Genomic DNA, 20,932 nt, shown 5'->3' on the forward strand with positions numbered 1-20,932 from the left:
TTCGCCTTGGACATTAAGAAATACCGCGGCGAAAATTTAAAATTTTCAGTAACATCACCAGGGATGCCGTTTCAATCTAAATAGCTCCAATTGGATACACTTTTAGACGGATTTTTGCGAGATACTTATTTTTTCCGATCAGTATAAATGTGGATACTTTTTTAAATATGCCAAAATTTTATATTTTCTTTAAGGTTTTTTCGTTCAAAAATCGATTTCCATTAAAGATGGTACAAACATTAGGTGTTCTAAATGTATTAAAAATCACTACTAAACCGTGAAATTGAAGCATTTTATTTTTTGTGAACGAAGCAATGAACTTATGAAGAGATGTCACCAAAATAGGTAAAAGTGCGATTGTTTTAATTAGCTAAAAGGGATGCTTTAAGCGAGATCTTAATATATATATAAAGTATAAATGTAGTGATCTCTTTCATATCACATATTTTGATTTCTTAATTTAACAAGTAATTTTTAAGCAAAAGACCGACTTCAATTCTAATATAAAAATTTAAGATTATCGCTAATTTCTTGTTGATACAACGATTAGATTTAAACCGAAGTAGTATGGACCACCTATGAGAAAACACATATCCTTAAAAAAAAAAAGAATTATTGAAATCAATTAACGTGGTCCAATGATATGCGGTATCATACACAAAAAAAAAAAATGATAACCTTCTCCTTTTTGTGAAGTCGGCTAAAAAGAAAAAAAGATCTCAGTGTCGTTTAGGCTGTAACCGCCTAAGCGATTTTGGCCGAGTCCAAAACAGCACGCCAGTCATTTCTCTTCTGTGCTAACTGACGCCAATTGGAAATGCCAAGTGAAGCCAAGTCCTTCTCCACCTGGTCTTTCCAACGCAGAGGAGGCCTTCCTCTTCCTCTGTTACCAGCATCGCGGCCCGCGTTAAATATTTTCAGAGCAGGAGCGTTTCTGTCCATTCGAACGACATGGCCAAGCCAGCGGAGCCGCTGAATTTTAATTCACTGCACTATGTCTATATCGTTGTAAAGCTCATACAGCTCATCGTTAAATCGTCTGCGATATTCGCCATCACCAACGCGTAAAGGTCCGTAAATCTTTCGCAGAATCTTTCTCTCGAAAACTCCAAGAGCCGCCTCATCAGATGCTTTCATTGTCCATGCCTCCGCGCCATACACCAGCACAGGTATGATGAGTGACTTATAGAGTGTGACCTTTCGAGAGAGGACTTTACTTCTCAATTGCCTACTCAGCCCAAAGTCGTTTAAAATACGCTGTTGAAAAACTAAATTTGATTTATTTAAGGAAATTTGTATGAATGGTACTGAAAAGATTTTACATATGTGTACTCTAAAAAGTTTTTGTTCAAATTTGCGTATATTAAGAGAGGTAACCTCTTTCCGTTTCCTTTTTAATGTGCGCAAAGTTTCCACCGTGCAATAAAACTAAACACTGCCTTTTTACTTTTACATACATGCACTTTTTAGAGTGTACAGGTACAAATGTAACATATTAACTACTATTTGTTATACTTTGAAAATACTTATGCACAAAAAATTGAACTTACAAACTGAAATTATAAATCTTTGATTTTATGGAAAATAAAAATATATACATACATGTATTCCAAGTCCTTAGGATGGGTTACAAATTATGAGATGGATATTTAAAAAAGAAACATTGGATACATTTGGGTACATTTTTCGTTTGGTCGGTGATACATTTCTTGAGACGGCGCGGCAACACTGAACACCACCTTGTATAAATTCGCCTTAGGAAGGACACATCGCCCGAAATTTGAAATGTTCGATATTGTATCGATTTTTCTGAATATCGATATTTCATCGCACGATAATCGATTTTTTGAAGCGATATTTCAAGGTCGCTATATCGAAAACATCGATATTTTACCCGCAATATCGATATTTAAGTTGAAATTTATTTTTCATCTACAAAGAAGTGTATGGAAAAATACTAAAGTAGGTTTAATCAACAGCTTGTGTGATTTATTTAGCTCTTAAGTTTGACAAACCACTTGAGTCGGCCGGCATGCCGTTTTAATCCTCAGCAAATATACAAGATGGAAATAACACAATTAGTTAAGTTGATAAGATGGGCTAATATTCTATTCAATTGGGAGTAGGATTTTCGACATCGATTTTTCCGATATCGATATTGTTCAGCCCGTTATGTCGCCGTTACGATTTTACATGCAATGAATTAAATCGATTCATGATATCGATACTTTCTTAAATATCGAGCATTTCTAGCCCCAATGCGTGCCGTTTCCATTTAGTATGAAACAAAATGTCTGCGAGTATTTGGTTAATGGGTGGAGGTGAACGAGTTATCGTGCCAGTGAAATTTTAAAATAAAAACGAAAAGTTATTAAAGTATATGCTAAAGGCTTCAGTGAATGTGTTTGCTTAAAATATAGAGTTTTTAGTGTGCCACCAGATATACAGACATACCAAAAGAAAATGCTTATCTTCTTTGTGCATTATTTTCCAACCAATTGGAATGACGCTAGCGTAATGTGTATAGCCTCTACAGTTTGCGGCAGCGTCCTAGTGCGCGCGCAAAAACAAAAATAATGTGAATTGAAATTCGCATGTCCTTTTATTGGTTTTTATTAATAACAAATGTGTCGCAATACAAATTAGTGGAGAACGACAGGAAAGTGAATGGCATCGAAGTTCATCGCATATATAAATACATGTATATGTATGTATATATGTACATAAATATTGTGCATATAAGCGGACATGGCTACATCTGTTGCCGATGTGATAAACGTGTAGACAAGTGTGGTGGATTTAGATATGGACATTTAACAATTGTTATTTGTTCTGCTTACCTTGTAAGGATTTTATTTAAGAATTCGCTAAACATTTTAATTCCGGCGCTTACTGGACGATTGTTGCTCTTTACTTCGAATTTTGATTAACACTAATACGTTCGCAACCAGAATGAATCTGTGTTTCTACATACCAGTGTATTATTCCGCGTATGTTTGCTGGTAAGTGTATTTTCATAAATCGTACAATTTAATAAGTTAAATTCATGGACTTCATTCAAATTGTGCATATTTCATGCGTTATCGGCACAAGGATATATGTGTGCATAAAACTATAACCTTCTATAGACAAAGTTTTTGAACCTTAAGTCTGGGTTCAGACAAAGAAACTTTTGTTGCGGCAGCTCGAAGTTTGTTGGAGAGAGGGCGACGTGTTCGGGCAACACGCTTTGTGCTCTCGTTCATCTGAGTAATTCAAGTTGGCAGTTCACAGCTAACAAAAACAATTGTGTACAAAATAGTTACGTTCCATATCTCCCAGAAATTGTGTAGTCAGATTCAATCCAAAAAGCGTTTATTAACTCGAAAATTACTTGGCTTACGCTCTTGCATTTTGACACTTCTCATATTTTAGTCAGAAAAGATAAGGAATAGACGAACGCGAAGGGCAACACCAAAAGAGAAGTTGCCGAAAATGAGCAACAAAAGATTCTCTGTGACCCCACACTCTGTGTGAACCCACTAAGCGATCATAATCTTGAACTCACGACCATGGTGGACCCATATTTTCGACAAACCAACACCAGAAATAAAATGCTAATTGAAGCTGCGCAGATCTACATTTGTGCATTTTGGACTATGGTTATGCGTTAAAAGGTGTTCGCACGAGGCGAGGAACTTTTGCTTTCAACTCACAACGCAGGGTTGCACGAAAAAAAGTTGAATGGCTTAAGGCCCGTCCACATAAAACTTTGGCGTTGCGTTGGCGTTGGCGTCGCTTCAACAGATGACTATGAATACATGAATACAAATGCAGCCTTGCACATAGCCAAAATTCGGCAACGCTCACGCCAACACAAAGCAAAAAGATGGCCAACCACCTGACCCTAGCGAAGCATCAGCATGGTTTCCGTAAAGTGCACAGTACAACAACAGCACTTAACGCCATAAACACTCAGATAACTCGTGACCTTAACCGTAACCGTCGCTGTGAGAGAACGATTCTAGTAGCGTTGGACCTGTCAAAGGCTTTTGACACTGTCAGCCATTCCACGCTACTAGCAGATATAGAGGCTTCCTCTCTCCCACAGAGGCTCAAACGGTGGTTTGCAAATTATCTGAGTGGTCGACACTCGTCGGTAATGTTTAGAAACAAATCGAGCAAACTTAGGAAAATCAAACAGGGGGTTCCACAGGGTGGTGTCCTATGACCGCTACTGTTTAACTCTTATATTTCAAAGCTCCCTCAACCACCAGAGGGAGTCTCGATTGTCCCCTACACCGACGATTGATCGATCATGGCGACTGGGAATGGAATTGATGTCCTGTGTTCGAAAGTAAACGGGTATCTCTCCGATCTTTCTCGCTTCTTCACTGCAAAGTGTCTAGCCCTCTCCCCTACGAAATCCTCTGCGACCTTGTTCAACACCTGGACGAAGGAGGTCAGGATACCGCTGGGAATTCACGTCGACGATACACCAATTCCGACGGTGAATAACCCCAAAATACTCGGAGTGACATTCGACTGCCTGCTCTCCTCTGCGCACGCAACCGCTATTGTCAACAAAAGTACTGTTTTAAACTACGCAGCACCAGTGTGGTCGCCGGGAACTAGTAGGACGCAGTGGATGAAGCTACAGACAGCACAAAACACAGCACTCAGGACAGCGACCGGATGCCTCCTGATGTCACCAGAACACCACCTTCANTTGCTGGCAACATACAAGGCAATAGGCCGGCCGGTTTTAAACTACGCAGCACCAGTGTGGTCGCCGGGGACTAGTAGGACGCAGTGGATGAAGCTACAGACAGCACAAAACACAGCACTCAGGACAGCGACCGGATGCCTCCTGATGTCACCAGAACACCACCTTCATGATGAGACGAAAATGCTCCCAATTAGGGAGCACAACACGATGCACTGCAAGCAGTTTCTGGTTGGGAGCCACAGATGTGGCCACCCAAATAGACAGCTGCTTGCAGAGGAGCCCTCGCCAAGGTACGTCAGGAGGCATCTATATTAACTGACGGACGAAGCATACCGACAGGCCCTGAACGGCATTCACAGGGACTCAGTCTCGAGTTATGTAGACTCTAGACCTGTGAATGCCGTTCTAGGCACACAAACACCGGACATTGACGCGGCGGAGCTCCATCTGCCTCGGGAGACAAGAACAACAATAACCCTGGCTACTGCAGCAGGCTGAACTCTTACCTGAGTAGGCTAAATGCGCATGTGTCGAATGAATGTCCGGCATGCGGAGAGACCCCTCACGACTCGAAACATCTCTTCGCATGCCCGGAAAACCCTACAACCGTAACGGCGTTGTCCCTGTGGACGGCCCCATAGAGGCTGCACGCTTCTTGGGGCTGCCGTTAGTGGAACTCGACGACAATGACTGTGAGATACCAACCCATCTGGGCGGGGTTGTTGTAGCCGCTACAACAACAACAACAACATGGACAACGCTCATCTTTTCGCGTGCGTTGCTCGTCAGCTGTTGCCATTAATAAAATTGTGCCACCTAACCCCAGCGAAACATCAGCACGGCTTCCGTAAAGTGCACAGCACAACAACAGCACTTAACGCCATAAACACCCAGATAACTCGTGGCCTAAATCGCAACCGCCCCTGTGAGAGAACTGTCCTAGTAGCGTTGGACTTGTCAAAGGCGTTTGACACCGTCTGCCATTCCACGCTGCTAGAAGACATTGAGGCCTCCTCTCTCCCACAGGGACTGAAGCTATGGTCGGCGAATTATATGAGTGGTCGACAATCATCAGTAATCTTCAGAGATCAAACCTCGAAACCAAGAAGAATAAAACAAGGGGTTCCACAAGGTGGTGTTCTCTCCCCCATACTTTTTAACTTCTACATCTCGAAACTCCCCCAGCCTCCTGAAGGAGTTTCCCTGATCTCGTACGCTGATGATTGATCGATTTTGGCGTCCGGGATTGGAATTGATGACCTCTGCTCAAAAGTAAACGGTTATCTCTCCAGCCTTTCTCGCTTCTTCACTGCAAGGAGCCTAACCCTCTCCCCAACGAAATCAACGGCCGGTTCTAAATTATGCAGCGCCTGTTTGGTCACCGGGGACTAGTTGGACGCAGTGGACGAAGCTACAGACTTGTCAGAACGCCGCACTCCGGACAGCGACTGGGTGCCTTCTGATGACGCCTGAGCACCACCTACACAGCGAGGCCCAAGTGCTCCCCGTACGGGAACATAACAAAATGCTCTGTAAGCAGTTCCTGGTGGGGTGTCACAGAAGCGAACACCCCAACAGACCACTGCTGGAGGAGGAGCCTCCGCCCAGGCACGTCAGGGGGCACCTATTCGTGTACAAGGACGCAGTCCAGACCTACACAGACCAACCACTGGACCCAATGACGTACAGACAAGCGATTAACGACATTCATAGGGAGTCTGTCTCCACCTACCTCGACTCCAGGCCTAGGAATGTCGTTATCGGAGCCCAATCACCACCTGTGGAAGAGACGGAGCTTCAATTACCTAGAGAGACCCGCGTTACTCTGGCTCAGTTACGGTCTGGATATTGTAGCCGCCTAAACAGCTACCTGTCCAGACTCGACCCAAACATCCCAAATGAGTGCCCGGCATGTGGAGACTCCCCCCACGACACCAACCACCTCTTCACATGCCAGCTCAATCCGACTCAACTAACACCCCTCTCCCTTTGGTCCGACCCCATCGAAACAGCTCGTTTCCTGGGCCTACCGTTAGTTGAGCTCGACGATAATGATTGAAAAGTTGACACGAAACAGGCGGGGCTTAGTAGTGCCGCTACAACAACAACAACAACAAATATTTTAACTTTTTAATCATGTGCGGGCAAGAAATATCGTTTTTAATGCAATTATTAATATGAAATATTAATTTATCTGTCGTTAGTATGTTAATTTAGTGACCCAAGCATTCGCTGCCAAGCGTACATTGTAGCAAGCATACATTTAACGTGCGTTCTGTCAAACCAACGCCAACGCCAAAGCCAACGCAAAAGTTCTATGTGGACCGGCCTTTAATGATGGCTGGCGACCAACTTTGTTGAAAGCGATTAGTTGAAAGGCCGTTCAACCAAAAGTAGAATGCAAACGCCCTTTTATACCATTTAATTTTTTTTCATGCAACCCTGCGTGAGCTGAACGCATAAGTTGCCTGAAAAATCGCCTCGTGCGAAAGCCCCATTAGCCAATTTACGAAATCATTTGAAGGGGTTAGAATCATAAGGGTCTAACAGCCGCACTCAGAAACGTTCCTTAAATTAGCTCTAACGGGCACTTAACTAATGATCGTTAAATCTGTTAATTAATGTGTCCTCTCAGAGTTCAAAATTGTGAAATAAAAAATGTATGTATGGTCCCAGTTGCGGCCCTTTATTAATTGCGTTTGTTTACTCATTTCCAGTAAAATCCAGTAACAATTTTTACGAATTTTCATGTTTTGGCGTTTTTGTACGCAAAAACTTGCAAAGTATGGGAAATTGAGAGAGCGAAAAATGACCGTTGAAGTTGCAAGTTTTTACTGGATTTTACTGGAAANTTACGAATTTTCATGTTTTGGCGTTTTTGTACGCAAAAACTTGCAAAGTATGGGAAATTGAGAGAGCGAAAAATGACCGTTGAAGTTGCAAGTTTTTACTGGATTTTACTGGAAAAAATTTTTACTTGTAAGAATTTGCCAGTACGAAAAACAGCTGATCGCATGTTGCTGGATGAAATTTAAACTAATAAGGAAACCGTTTGTGGGTTTTATTGCTGAAATTCACAAACTAAACCTATTTAAATATAAAATATATTTATCTTTTTTGTCCGATCAGTTCAAATTTATTTTATTTTATGTTTGTAGGCTAGTCGGATCTTTTCAGTTCTGGTGCGAATAAAACTACTTTATTCGACTTTTCAACCTGCACCAGAACTGAAAAGATCAGACTAGCCTACAAACATAAAATAATATAAAATATATTGTTTTATTAGGAAATTCCTGCGAATAAACAACCAATTTATCAGCTGTTCATGAAACTTGCAAATTATTACTGGAATAGCGTTCGCGTACTTTTTTGTAAATTTTGTCTATGAGAGCGAATTCTTAGAAACAAAGTTACTGGAGAGAGTTGCTGGCAAGTTACTGGATAATTTGTAAACAAACGCAACTATTTTTGTGGCATCACTCACTTTTTCGTTCAGTTTGAAATTGAATATAAAAATAAGTATTTATATCATTTTGCGCGCACAGGCTCAACAGACGCAATGGCTGAGTGAGCAGAGCACTGGCGAGTCATTCGAGAGATCCGAGTTCGAGTCCTAGGGCAGGAAAATTTTCTCTTTCCTTTTTTTATTTATTTATTTTTCTTATTTAATTTTATAAACTATCTGTATTGAATTTTTTTAGCTTTTTTGATCTAATTTTCTTTTGGTGTATGGATTTTATTGCTTTAAAAAGAAAACATTCTTTTCTTTTTGATTTAGTTAAATTGTTTGTTAAAAGACAAACAAGACCAATAACAGGCCAATTCTGGCATCTGTCTTTCAATTCACCTCAGACATTCGAGAGACAAAAGTCTTTATATTTCGGCAACTATCTTGAAAGCCCTATTCTGTATTTCGAATAACTTATTAACAGATGTGCTAATAGTATTATTATATTTATTGCTTAGCAATAAAAACTAAACGAAATGAAAAACAGGAAAAACTAAAAATTTTAGAAACTGAAAGTGAAAGAAAAAAGATGAATCAAAAAAGTTTCCAAACTTTAAATAAAATAAAAAATATGAATTTTTTAAGCGATAAAACTTAAAAAAAAAATTGCATTAAAAAAATTCGTTGCCGAGGATTGAACTCGGATCTCTTGAATGGCAAGAAAGTGCTCTGCTCACTAGGCCATTGCCACTGTTACAGCAACGTTATCGAAATTGAAATTTATTGAAAACAAACAAAAAATTTCAAAACCATTCGTTAAAAAGTTAAGTAAAGGTTTTTGTTTACTTAATTTTAATGTTCATTAAATGCCGTTAACGAATCATTAACTCACTCTGAGAGGGAATTTTTTTCAAATCGTTACTGAGGGAGACCTTAAGTAATCCTTAAACGACTCTGAGTGCGGCTGTAAGTGACATTTTTTGAAAATATAAGTTATACCCATATCTGTATAGTTAGTTAAATATAAGTAGTGTTTATTTGGTGACAAAGAGCAAACATTCTTTGAATTAGTTAATTAACCTGACAAATACCTGCATTTATTTATGCAAGAACCATTTAAAATGCATGTACCCAAAATTTACAATAAATAATCAACTTCAACCTTAAATATCCTAAAAAAAAATCAGAGGTACGTAGATCCTCTTGATTCTAACCCCTTCATTTAATGAATCTGGCTTAAAATTGGCTGCATTTTTGCAATCATTTCACGAACTCGTTAAGTGCTAGTCCGGCAACGCCGCGTTTCACAAACAGCTGTTTACTAGGGTTAAGACGTTTTTAGATTCAAAAGCAAGCAGTGGCATAACCATGCTTCTAAAACACTGGAAAAGTTATGTGGATTTGTTTAAATATAGAATAAATTCAAATAGAAGAAATTCAAAAGCATAAACACGAGTTTAAATCCAACATGTACCATTTCCTGGTACCAACGGCTTTTGCATATTCAAAAAAAGAGGTGAAACAACCCTATTGTTTAGTTGGCCGCCGCTGTGGTGTAATGGTAAGCAGTGCGCGCTTATACTCCGCAGGACCTGGGTTCAAGCCCTGGCTAAAGCAACATCGCAAAAAAAAAATTAAAAAAAAGGTTTTTTTCCTAACTGCGGTCGCCCCTCTGCAGGCAATGGCAAACCTCCGAGTCTATTTCTGCCATGAAAAACAACTTCTTATAAATACAATCGCCGTTCGGAGTCTGCATAAAACTGTAAATTCCCTCCCCTTTGTGGTACAACATCAAGGCACACGTCACAAATCGGAGGAGAAGCTCGGCCATGCACTAACATATGTGTAAGCGCCACTCGTTTAGTTAATCGCTAGTGCGCTGTCACTTTTTAAAAAGCTTCATTTCATGAAATTCCGAATTATGCATAAACGGAACCATTTTTGAATTCATGAAATGGAGAATTCATAAATTCTGCCGCATAAACGTAGTATTAGTGGAATACTCTTTTTTTTGTATATTGCTGTCTTTACTGCATTTTCGGTTTTTAATTTCTTTATCTTGGTCTCGTTTTGCTACTTCATTCGTTTACCCTGCAAAAATTGTGACCACTCCATGTATGCGTGTAAAGAGTACTCCCTAAGGACCAAGGAGTACTCCAAAATTAACCACAATTCATATAAAAAATATGATCCAATTAACATTGCGATGTCCTAGGGCAGGACCATATACTCCATCCCTGCATTACATCAGAGTAGCACAAAACTACTCCAACATATTAACAATGGCATTGTTGTTATATTTTTTCGTTTGTACACGCTTTTGTTCACTTCTCAGATGCTTTTTCGAAATTAATAAAAACCAAAAAACAAAAATTACATGTTGCCTCTGACGGCATTCGAACCCGAACATGCTGGGAGCTAACAACTAACAGCGAGCATCTCTATACGTTCAGCTACAGCCAGACATGCAAATGTTCTTTCAAATGCTCAACTTCAATCACATTTCGTTAAAACACGAGCAGTGATCGGGTAACAATAAGCTGCTGCAGAGCAGTGTTGCCACTTCCTTAGCCTTTAAAGTATCCACAAAAAAATCGAAAATTGTATCCAAATGTATCCACCGAAAAGAGCGGACATTTACATTTACACACCGTATCTATGGAAAACAAACTCGGGCCCCATAACAAATTTATTAACATGTCGTAATGTAATTTCCCATCCTAAGACACGGATTTGGGAAACAAAGGCCCGTAGTTATAGTCAAAATTAAATCGACTCGTAAAGTTAATTGCAGCTATCTGACATAAGTTTCAATGGGATATCTATCAAAAAAAAAAAACTTCAACTAACTTTAATGTTGACTTAATTTTGACTATAACCTTTGTTTCCCAGATCTGTTTCTAAGAATGGGAAAATACTGACTTCGACTACGGGCCAAAGTTTCCGCATGTTCGATGTTTATTACTACGATTAGATTCCCACAAATAATACATGCAAAAAATCTCAAAAACTTTTATTTGTCTGTAAATTCCGCCTTCAAGAAAAATGTCTACTTCCAGCTTGTTTGAATTCTCGCTTAACGACATATAACTGAAAATTTAGAAGTTATAAGTTGTTTTTAGTGCAGTCAAGTTATAGTAGAAATTTAGTCATCGGCATAGTTGGCAATTTCCCTTGACTGCTAAGAGAAGGCTTGCTCCAAGGCGAATTTATATAAGGTGATAGCAGAAGTACAAAAACAAAAACTTACATGTATTTTGTTTTTGCTTTGGCGGCATAAACTGTCAAAATCTGTAAGCGTGTGTGTGGAAATTCAAACAAAATTTTTCAATTTGACATAAGAAGCCGTGGGGCGAAACGCATACACAAAATCAGCTGATCTAGTAACACCATCTTATATAAATTCGCCTTGGCTTGCTCGGGATGTAAAAGCTGATTTCTCGATGTTAAAGGTAACTACAGGTCCGAAAACTTTTTAAAATTTGCAAAGTACTTGGTATTTTTAAATGCACGTTTATGTAGCTAAAAATTAAATTTTTCAAACGAGACAAGAATAAGGGAAATTTACTGTTAAAAATGTTATAATAGCTCGTACATAAATAAAAAAAAATTTCTTTCAACTTACAAATATTTATGGGAAAAGGTATCCAAATTTGCACTGAGGAAAAAAACGAGGTATCCCTCAAAATTTAAGGCGAAAATGTATTCAATTGGATACATATGTATCAAAACGGCAACACTGCTGCAGAGACACGAGTTGGTCCGCTACAGCATGACAGAGGAGCACTTTTGTAAGTACTCCAATATTCCACACATAGACTACATGGTCCAACGATTTTTGCAGAGTATATACATATGTACATATGTAGCTTGTTTTGATATTTTTGCTTTTACAAGACACAGTGTTGCCGTTTCGACTTCTTTTTACCCAAATTGGCTACTTTTGAGTTGGTTACGTGGTAGCTCAAAATGTATGATAGTAGAAAGTTTAATAACCTGACAGTAGGGCTTTTATATAGGTTTCTTTGCTCATAAAACAGAAAACATCTCCGGTTTGTTGTAGTGTGCCACTTTGTCGGCACTGTGAGTAGGCTTGTCAAATTGGGACAATCGGGCATGTGCTGCAAATCTTACTATTGGAAATCGGTGCGATTTACCAAATTTAATTTGGCAAATTCTTAACAAAACGGAAAATATTTGGCTCTAAATCGAAGAATATTACGTCCTTTTGAGTTTCTATCAGTTGTTATTTGAAATATTTATTACCTGATTATATTATTTTAAAAAAATATTTTGCAAATAGCATTGATTTGATTTGATTTGCAACACATCCCCGAATATCAGTTTTACCCTCATTCTTGCACGGGTCCAACTTGCAGCGCTCTTACACGATATGTTTTTGTATATGTAGATACTACTTTTTTGCATCTACTCGTATACATACATATAGCATACAATAGAACGTATCAGAATCAATTTAATTCAGTGCATGTTAAGCCCCACGGAGACGATCAAATATCTTTATCAACGCTTTAAAGGCCCGTCCACATACAACTTTGGCGTTGCGGTGGCGCTGGCGTCGCTTTGACAGCAGCGCGGGTAACGCCCGTGCTTGCTACAATGAACGCTTAGCAATACTTTGGTCACTAAATTAACATACTAGCGGCATTTTAACATTTAAAAAATTAAATTACTATACCGTTTTAAAAATCCGAAATTTAACTGCGGGAAATTTTTTTATTCTCTTTTTGTCTTCTCGTTTTTGCCTTTATAAGTTTTGAAAAAAGGTTTTGAACGAACCATTATATCACATTCCTCGGCAAGTGTTGAAAGAATATTTTCGATACTAAATTTTATTAAAACAAAACGTTGAAATCAGCTTCATATAGAAACAGTGTCCTCGTTAATTAAGAAAGAGATGTTCTTAAATATCATAACTTTACGACACTCACATATTGACTAGATTTGACAATTTATTTTATTATATTTTTATTTGAATTAAGTATTTGTTTATAAAAATATAGTTTATTCCTTAACAATCACTAAATGAAAATAAGTTTAATCTTTGAACAACATTAAAAAAAAAATCGACAAACATTCGTAAAAATTTCGAATTTTCTATTTCAATTTTATCTCTTAATATTTTGCATTTTTTTAGCTCATTCAGTTTTAATCTAATAAAGTGCTCATCTAAAGTAGCTGGGATTTACCGTTGATGTGTGGCATTTTTTTGACCATGTCGGTAATTTTCTTCCATATTATCTAAGTATGTTCAACGATTTTTTTAATGAAGAAAATGAGCAACGCCTTCATAAAAAAAAATATTAAAAATCAACGATAAGTCGCAGCTATGTATTTTAAACTTGCGCTTTATTTGAATTGATCGGGCTACAAAACTGCATACCCAAAATATGTATTTATAGGAAATCTAATTAAAAAGCTTTACGAAAGTTTGTTGATTTTGTTAATGTTGCGCAAAGATTAAACCTTGGATTTATACGGGTTTTGTTAAAGTGTAAACTGCATTTTTATAAACGAATAATCAAAATTTTATAATTTTAAGATAAATGGCCAATCTAGTTAACATATATAAAGTTTTGATAAGCACTTGAAATGTCAAGTTTTAGTACTGAATTCAAAGACGATGTCTCTTTTATCCATTCATAATAACTTTAAAAAATTTGTTTGTTAAGAAGTGTATCTTAAAATATCTACCTTGACATTTATGTTAAAAGTGTAAAATATGTAAATGTACCTTCATAAACTTTCCCGTGAATACCATCAAAGCATTGGTCTTGAAGGGAATCTATGTGTGCATGCATGCATATGAGCAAAAATATTCAAATACATAATCCACCAACCGATAATTTTATATATTCATTAAAAGATAACTTGTCATCAGTCTGAAATAAAAGTTTCATTTCACTGACGAAGGGGGAGGATCTACCCCCCCCCCACTCCCCTCACCCCCCCTGGCTACGCCACTGACCTGCACAAAAATTCCTTCGCGTGTTATATGTGTATGTGCATTAGAGCGGTCCAAAATAAGTAAAGTCGGAATTTTAATGTTCTAAAAATACACCCCTATTTTTATAATTTGCAATCGAAAAATATTTAGAGGTCGCTCAAAGCGCTGTTTGTATTATATAGATATGTTATTTGTTGTTATTTCGACAAATACAGTCAAAAATACTACTTTTATTTGTCGAACGAATTAAACCACAAATAAAATTTAATTTTTATACCTACGAAGTTCTCTATTGCCTGCCGAGGGACGACCACTGTTAGAAAAAAACCTAATCTCATAATCATAATCTTATTTAGATGTTGCTCGGGCAAGGGATCGAAACTACGGAGTGATAGTACGCACTTTTAATCATTAAACCAGCGCGCCCTTATTGCCGACCAGTTTTGATCCTCAGTATTGACAGCATATGTATCTTATAACAAAATCATTTAGATCCGATCTTCAAACTTTATAAAAAATTATAATATGTTTTAGTTTATATAGTTTTATAGCCCGCTCAATTTTAGTATCATTAAGTGTAAATTTCAAAGGTCTAAAAGGGGTACTGCATATCAAAAGTAGTCAAAATTACTGTGGCTGCCCACATTTGCCGGTTATCAGGTTATCTGGTTAAAAACTATTATTCTGTAGTGTATTTAGTTGTTATAAGCTGAATAAAAAATATAATCACACAACCACCCAGTGGGAAAATGTAATGCATAGTAATCGAAAAAATAATCAGTAAAACAACCCCTTTCACATTCGAAAATGCCAATTTCCCCCGGGCGATGTTCTGAGAAAAGTGGGGCATTCAATTTTGCATTACCTAGTATCGAGAATTGAATGTGTGAATTTAATATGAAATTTTTGGAACTTTTTGAATACATTAGAATACTGATTACATATTTAGCAGTAATATAATCGAGAACTCATAAGAAATACATTATATTATTTATCACGCATGTAATGCATTACTACTTTTCCGACTGGGCAGATGTGGGCAAGTGTGAACAACCACACTTTGTATGGAAGAAAATGCGTGGCACCGCCAGCAAAAAACTCCAAAAATCAAGGGCAAGTAAACATGTACTTTATTCTGCTAAAATTTAAAACTAAAAAAAAAAAAACAGCACCCTTAATACTGTCTCTAATCCATGTCTTATCTTTATTACCTAGGTCCTTTAGTAACCCTTACTACTTACTTTGTTAGGATCGGACATGGATTAGATAAGGATTTGGAGACATGAGTCACTTAAGAGTAGCAAGGGTTTTTTATTTTTTATTTTTGAGTTGTGTCGTTATTGCAGAGGATCATCGATATATATGCACATATTTAAGGTGTATTTCGTGCATCCATGGGTCATTTTCCGTTGATAAGTGCTCAATTGTTATAAAGAAGTTGATGCTACGTTTTGTTTGTATTCGCCTTGCATAATATACTATTGTATTTATGGAGAAAATAAAACTAGAGGAATAACAAATGGGCCCTGCATAAAGAATTTTAATCTTTTAGCACGCGACACCTCATTTTAACGCTGCACATGCCCGAAATAGTGCGAAATTCATACGATTAAAAGTTGAAAACTACATACTTTATTGTGCAACTCTTTAATACAGTGCGGTCGCAAGTCGATTGTGACGAAGTCGGCATTAACAAAAACCTGTTTTACAATGCACGAACGCGTTAAAAATATGTACCAGGCAAGCTGATTCGAACAAATGGACAAATGGCTAGCCTAACAAATGCACAACAACGACATAAATACATACATACATATGTACATACATACATATACAATGGGCATACAAACAAAATGGGATGAACAAGCGGCTACAATAAACATAAGTAAATATGTATTAGGATTACGAAAAAATTAAACAAGAATGTCCAAAACGCCAAACATTCATTTGAAGCGAAATTGCTCACATAAATTCAGCCGCTAAGAGAGAAAGGAGAAGAACGATGTGTATTTTCAAGTGTATTGATTCATTCATAAGGCAAAAAGATACTGTAGGCATTATAAAAACAAAGATACATGCACAGCTCGCTCCGCTTGATTAGGTACCGTGCCCTTCTTAAATAGCTTGATTAGGCTACACACCGCTTTACTTGAATAGGAAAACAGTTTTTCTTCAAGCTCTGGCCTTATATCTTTATATGTAGTCATAAGAAAAGCTTAATTTGTATTACGAATATTACGCCGCGCTTCCCTCGTCAGCTCACACAGGTCGCGTTGCGGCCGATCGAGACCATGACCCCGCAGGCACTGTTGCCATATTTACAGTTTTAACTGTAAATCACAGTTTTTTGAACAAGCTTACAGTTTCTATTAATTAGCACAAATTACAGGTTTAGTCAAAATTTCAGTTTTAAAAGAAGAAATAAAATTATCTTTTTTGGTTTGTTTGGAAGTTAATTCTTATTTAAAAAAGGCGATGAAGCTGAAGCGTTTCCTCTTTTGGATAAAAATTGGTCACCTCTATTCCAATCATTCCAAAAATCCCTCTGTTTTTTGAAAGTTACAGTTTTTTTTGTTGAAAACACATTTGTTCTCGGGAAATCACAATTGCTTGGAAATAAAATCAGCCAACACTGCCTGTAGGCTAAATGTTAGTCATGGTTTGTATAAGCGATTCGAGTGTCATATTGCTTCTTAATTCGTTAAGCCCTTTCGCATAGTCGGTTTTAATATTATCAAGTTTTTTATTTTGACCCCTCATATTTTAGAAACAGGCAGGTTATAAAATTTATTTCCGAGTGAACCTCTACAAAGCTCTATTTGAGTTCGAAGCGAATTTGGTTTAAATTCACTCGGAAGTGAATTGCAGAAACTACGCGAAAACCTTTTCAAACCCATTTCGATTGATATGCATCCTCTAAAAAATCACTGAACTTATTAAATAATTTTAAAACAGCTTATAAAATACGCTCCTAAATATATTTCAGAAATAAAGCCGGTTCAACCCCATTTTTAAATTATTTGAATTTTTGAACAGGTGGCGACCCTCTACAAACACCTGAAAAATATTTCTATTGATCAAACTAGAGATTTATTAACACTATTTCGTGTGACGCCAATATAAACACCATCAAATTTTAATACATATTTGAATAAGGTAATTGCCCTAATTTAAGTTGAGTTGGATTTTTTAAACAGGTGGCAACCCTTCTAAATATATTTCGGAAATAAAGCCTTTTCAATATCATTTCGATACTACCCATCTTTTAATAATTCATCAAACTTATTAAATAGTTTTAATGTCACCTTATAAACATGTGGCAACCCTGTTCAACCCCTTTCGCTTCATATTTTAAATAACTTGCGTAAAAGTTAACCGGTGGCATTGAATATAATTTTTAACAGGTGGCTACCCTCTTCCAGCACCTCAAAAATATTCTTGCCAAATTGAATTTGAATTTTGAACAGGTGGCAACCCTCCTCTAATTAAGTTAAGAAACAAAGCTTTTCAAAACCATTTCGATTGATATCCGGTTTATAATATATTTATTTTTATTAATAATTTGAATATAATTTTTTAATCGGCCTCGGCATCAGCTAGTATCGGCACAAAATTGGGCATTTTTTCGCCGATTCTTTGAAATTTCTTTTCATATCTTTAGGTGAAGTGACAGATAACAGCCAATATCAAAAAACATTTGCAGACAGCTCATAAAATTTGTTTTGTTTGTTTAAGATGTTTCACGTTTTTTCCATACAAAAGTATGTTCGATAATTTTCTTTTATATGGAGGACACTTCCAGCAAAAAAAAAATTGCAAAAATTAACGGGATTTTATATGTAGCAGCTGGAAACTTGCACTTCATTATAGTAGAATTAAATGGTCTACAAAACTGCATACCAAAATTCTGATTAAAAAGTTTGAAATTTTGGTGCAAATAAGCAGAATTTTTGTAATTTTTGTACAAAGTTTGAAATCTGAATTTATATGGTGTTATTGTATACCAGCTAGACTTATAAAAAAAATAATAATAAACATTAAATAAACAAAAGACAAATGCCAAATGCCAAAACTGGTTAAAATATCGCAACTTTTTTATTTTGTGGACCACTATACATATGTATGCACTTACATACCTATGTAGCATATAAGATCTTATGCATTGAGTGCTAAGGAGTGTATTTTAGTACAAAACGAAATGAAATTTGATGTGCCTAAATATTTCTTGCTTAGCACCATGATTCAATAATAGAAGGTTGGATAACCTGGCAATTGTCTCGCTCCCGCATTCTGCCTTAGCCTGTGTTGCTTTCTTTTTAGATTTATAGGGTCCTGTCATACGGGTCGTATTTATTGACGTGATCCAAGTATCGCGATATTATTGACGGTGTAGCATGCAGTACTGATGGATCGCGATCCATATCGCAAAATTTCTAAAAATGTAATCTTTAAATGCAAGAAATATAATAATTTTTAAGATTCATTTATATGCATTATATCAATTGCATCCTTACTGTTTGTATATTTCTTCATACAGTCCCTTAGAACAAAAGATTTGTTTTGGATTCCATTAATTTTGTTTAATATATACTGGAATTTCAATAAAACCATGGTTTATAGTGAATGTTTGGGAATATTTGTCGATAAGATTTTTCTTTGGTGAGAATTTTAAGTGAATATTCATTTGTTTCATTTTTAATATCAATATGGCCATAAAAAGTTAATTCATTGTCTATTGTGTAGATCAATGGAATCTTCTTTATATATTTAATTCGATTTGTATATAAAAAACGCATTTCAGCACTACCAGACTACTTTTCCTACTACCTTTTCACAAAAGGGGATACAATTGTTACCCGCATTTTTTTCCTTCTCATCGCTCATCGCGGTTATGATTATTTGGGTAATTTCAAGCATTTCTGCCCAAGAAACCATAGGTCTAAAATGAATTTCTATCTAGTTTTTTTTTCAAAAGTGGCTCACCTGTTGAAACAGCTGTATTGAAAACTAGCCAAATGTGTATCTGGGGGTTTTTGGGGTCGAGGAATCCATTTCTGGTATTAACTTTTTATTTTGAGGGCCGCCAGAGGGCGCTTCCGTACTTTTTTTTTTTTGGATTTCAACGCCTTTTTTCAGAAAATCGGCAATATTGTTGCGAAAATTCAGGAAATCTGACTTTCTCATAATGCAATTTAAATTTCTAAATAGCCGAAAATTTTCAGCGTTGAAAGTTTTTTTTTATTTTGTGCTAACTTGACACCATACACCTAGCCGATAGAATTGAGATATTGAAAATGTTATAACGGCATTAATTGTAGCTTTTAACTTTAAAATTTGTTGTGGAAAGAAAAAATTTGTAGCTCTCGTTTTTTAAGAAAAAATGGTATGTAGTGGCTAACTTGACACCATACACCTAGTCGAAAGAATTGTGATATCCAATATGTTACTATGCCATTAATTGTAGCTTTTAACTTTAAAATTTGTTGTGAAAAGAAAAAAATGTAGCTTTCGTTTTTCTGGAAAAAATTGAGTTGACCCTTTTTCGAACAAAATTTAGTATGTAGTGCTAACTTGAGACCATGCCCCATTGACGACAGAATTGAGATATTGAAAAGGTTACAACGGCATTAATTGCAGCTTTTTTGTTGTAATTGTTGGAAAGCAAAAATTTGTAGCTTCGTTTTTTAAGAAAAAATGGTATGTAGTGCTAACTTGACACCATACACCTAGTCGATAGAATTGAGATATTGAAAATGTTATAACGGCATTAATTGTAGCTTTTAACTTTAAAATTTGTTGTGGAAAGAAAAAATTTTAGCATCTCGTTTTTTAAGAAAAAATGGTATGTAGGCTAACTTGACACCATACACCTAGTCGATAGAATTGAGATATTGAAAATGTTATAACGGCATTAATTGTAGCTTTTTTGTTGTAAATTTGTTGTGGAAAGAAAAAATTTGTAGCTTTCGTTTTTTAAGAAAAAATGGTATGTAGTGCTAACTTGACACCATGCACCATTGTCGACAGAATTGACACATGACAACATGGTGTGATAGCTATTGATCGTCCAAATGCCTAAACAATTACTTGAAACACGTTGAACGGTTTACAAAAATTTTTAATTACTGATTATAATAAATTTACGAAAAAGATGCATTCTTTTAAATTTAAGCTGCCAGTCAATCCATAAGGGATCAATGTTTACCACGCACCAACGAAACAAGCATGCGTTTTTTCATACCAGGAGAAAGCATCGAAAGCCTATACCTTATGAATGCATAAGAGCCCTGCAATAAAATTTAGAGACAGTCTGGCAAAGCGCTAGTTCCGAACTACATATCTCAGAACTATCCCTGAACTAGTGCAAAAGGAATGCAGAGCGGGACAGTTGAAACTTGCTGTATAAATGTGCAAATGCTCACTACTCGTACAATACGAAAGTAGCTCAGCGAGAAGACCTCCGACTCAACTATCTTTAGTCGCGAGTTCAAATCGCGGTGGAGGCAGTTGTGAGTTTTCAAATTTAATGAATTCAAATTATTGCGTGCAGCTTACAATATTTTTTTTTTTTAATAAAATATGTAAGAAAAATGGAATCTGTACAAGAAAAGAAAAATTGAAAAAAAAAATATCCAAAAATCGAATCTCAAATACGTTTTCTGATAACAGAAAACTGTCCAAAATGGAACCGGGTAAAAACTGGCGACAATTGCCACCGCCAATGACATCGCCGTGTAAAACTGGACAGTTGAAAGCATTGCTTGGGTATTGAGCTAGAACTAGTAATGTCGGCAAAGGGTCTAGTTCT

General features: G+C 36.6%; 1 protein-coding gene across 1 annotated transcript in view; it reads left to right on the forward strand.

The window, feature by feature from the left end:
• The first annotated feature begins 2,272 nt into the window (after positions 1 to 2,272).
• Positions 2,273 to 20,932, forward strand: part of mam (neurogenic protein mastermind) — a 193,709-nt gene continuing 175,049 nt past the window's right edge. The window contains exon 1 of the mRNA XM_017616273.1: positions 2,273 to 3,002. The gene's annotated coding sequence lies outside the window, so the exon portion shown is untranslated. The remainder of the gene's footprint in view (positions 3,003 to 20,932) is intronic.

Source organism: Rhagoletis zephyria, unplaced genomic scaffold, assembly GCF_001687245.7.
Source record: "Rhagoletis zephyria isolate East Lansing unplaced genomic scaffold, Rhagoletis_zephyria_1.1 Rzeph_scaffold_00025, whole genome shotgun sequence".
Taxonomy (NCBI): Eukaryota; Metazoa; Arthropoda; class Insecta; order Diptera; family Tephritidae; genus Rhagoletis; species Rhagoletis zephyria.